Genomic DNA, 3,074 nt, shown 5'->3' on the forward strand with positions numbered 1-3,074 from the left:
ATGCAAGTCTACGAGGATGCCGTGACGCCACGTGGTGTCATAAGCTTTTTCGAGGTCAAAAAATACCGACACGCAGTGCTGTCCTTTTACAAAGACTTCACGAATGGTAGTTTCCAAGCGGAGGAGATGGTCAGTTGTTGAACAGCCTGCTCGGAAACCGCACTGGTGTCGACTAAGGCACTCGTTTTCCTCAAGAAAGTGTACCAAACGATTGTTCACCATTCGCTCAAAAGTTTCGCCGAAACAGCTGGTGAGCGCGATAGGCCTGTAGCTACCAGGTGATGATGGGTCCTTCTCCGGTTTAAGGACAGGGATAATTGTAGCTACTTTCCACTGAGATGGAAGACATCCTTCTCTCCAAACCAGGTTGAAGAATTGTAAGAGGCGTTCCTTCGATGTACCCGACAGATGGCGTAGCATAGAATAAGTTATCCTGTCTGGACCCGGTGCTGTGTCTTTTGAAGGAGGTAACGCCCTTAAGAGTTCAGACATGTTAAAGGGCATGTCATATGCACTGTTGTCACTACCACCATTTAAAATGCTGCGTTTCTCAGCACGCCTTTTGACCTTAAGGAACTCCCTGCTGTAGTGGGAGGAGCTAGAGATATTCTGAAAGTGTTCCCCCAGGACATTAGCTTGTTCTTCCAAGCTCTCACAAGGGCTATTATTAATTTGCAAGAGAGGAATAGAAAGGCCTCGATAATCTCCCCTGATTTTTCTCAGCCTTTCCCATACCTTTTTGGAAGGTGTGTTACTATTCAGTGACGAGATAAAATTTCTCCAGGATTCTTTTTTAGACTGTTTCCTTGTCCATCGTGCCTTAGCTCGAGCCTTTTTAAAAGCAAGTAAGTTTGCCACAGTTGGGTACCTTCGGAAAATACCCCACATGCGATTTTGCTCCTGGCGGGTCTTTTTGCACTCATCCGTCCACCAAGGCTTCGGCCGCCTTGGTAGACGACCAGATGTTTGCGGAATAGAGAGAGAGAGGCTGCGCTTATTATTGTATCTGTAATGACGTTACTTGCATTTTGAGCAGTCATTCCCTCTAAAACCAAAGACGACAGATCAGAATGTTATGCGAAGACGCTCTAGTCTGCCGAACACAGCTTCCACCGTGGTGGGATGGAAGTTAAACTACTTTCTGTAGAGCAATAGTTCAGTACGATCGGGAAGTGGTCACTGCCGTAAGGGTTTTCATCCACTTCCCAGTGTATGCACAGACGGACTACACATCGAGATGTTAATTGAAGAAAATAATTGCGTGGAGCTGTTTACATACGTTGGTGACCCTGTGTTCAACAGACAGAGCGGTCGTGCAAGTAGAACTCGCTCGAAGATCCTGCCACGAACGTCAGCCTTCCTGCTGCCCCACAGTGGATTGTGCGCATTCAAGTCTCCCAGTAAAATAAACGGCTCGGGTAGTTGATCTAGGAGTTTCTCAAATTCTTTCTGTTCCACGGCAACTGAAGGTGGAAGGTATAAAGAGCATACTGCTATAACAGTATCGAAACAGATTTGTACAGCAACTGCCTCGAGTGTTGTTGTGAGTGGGACATTTCGCGCAGGAAGTTCCTTTCGAGTCAGCACTGCAACACCTCCTGCTGCTCGTCCTGCGTCTACCCTGTCTCTCCGGAAGATGTTCCATTGTCTTAAAGGATTGGAAATTTCAGGGTAAAGGTATGTCTCTTGCAAACAGAAACAGATGGAATTATGTTTTTCGGAGAGATCATGGATGTCATCAATGTTTGTGGTAAGACCCCGGCAATTCCACTGTATAATGCTAGTAGGAGCCATGAGGAGTACGAGGAAGAGGAGGAGAATAAAAGACCACTGTTTCATTTGAGTGTGTGTAGGGATTTGCTTAGGCATCTTGTAAGAGAAGAGCATTCAGGGAGGTAGCACTCTTGGTGGGGCCAGTTTGCTTTTGTCCCTGGGTTTATTCCCCCTTCCTCTGCCACCAGCTTTGTCTCTTTGCTCTCTCACCTGAGAGGTCATGCCTGGAAGGCTGGATGACGACTTCTGCGACATGCAGTCGTCGCCATCGAGCTCCATGTCCTGTGCAATACTCTGGGAAGGGCTTTCAGCAAACCCATCCCAAAGAGAAAGCGTGCTGCCAACCTCCTTCGAGGTGCCAGCTGCTTCTTCCTGCTCAGCACGTTGGCTGGTCAGGGAAACTGAAGGGGACACCTGAGTGTCCGTGGGCACATGATGGGGAGTCTGCAGTGGAGGCCCAACAGTTTGGGTCTCCACCGACTTTCTGGGTGGTGCGACTCCCCTACGCACCACCTCAGAAAAAGTGCCTTTTCTTTGAAAATCTAGCTGCGCACGTGCCGCTTTGAAGGTCAAATTTTGTTCAGTTTTTATTTTGAGAACTTCTTTTTCATCTTTGAAACGTGGACAAATTCTAGAATATGCAGGGTGATCGCCCTGGCAGTTCACACAATGGAAAGCGTTGCCGCACGACTCTTGACTGTGGTTGGTACTGGCACATTTCGGGCAGACCAGCTGCCCACGACAAACCTGGGAATGGTGGCCAAAACGTTGGCACTTGAAACACCGTTTAGGGTTTGGTATGTACGGACGGATGCGACAGTTAACATACCCGGCCTTTATCTCCGATGGGAGAGCATGAAGTTGAAGTGTCAGAATTATATGCTTTGTGGGGATCTCTTTGTTGTCCCTTCGTAGGACTATCCTTTTTGCACTAATGACACCTTGCTCTCAATCCCTCCTCAATCTCAGACTCTGTACATGACAGAAGCTCATCCACAGAGATGACCCCCTTCCCCATATTCAAAGTACGATGTGCGGTGAGAGAGACCAAAGTCTCGCCAATCTTTCCAAGGGACATTAGCGCCGAGCTCTGCTGTCTGCTCTGGAACTCGACCTGGATGTCACCCGAGCCAAGCTTCTTGGCATTGTATGCCTTTCCGATAGCCTGTTCAAGTGTCTTTGCAACAAGAAAGGGAGATATCTTGGAGAGTGGTTTTTCTTGATTATCAGAATGTATAACAAGGATCTTAGGGAACCATGGCTCTTCAGGTTTTGCTGCGATCTGCAGTGTGCGTACTTCG

This window comes from Ornithodoros turicata, unplaced genomic scaffold, assembly GCF_037126465.1.
Source record: "Ornithodoros turicata isolate Travis unplaced genomic scaffold, ASM3712646v1 Chromosome346, whole genome shotgun sequence".
Taxonomy (NCBI): domain Eukaryota; kingdom Metazoa; phylum Arthropoda; class Arachnida; order Ixodida; family Argasidae; genus Ornithodoros; species Ornithodoros turicata.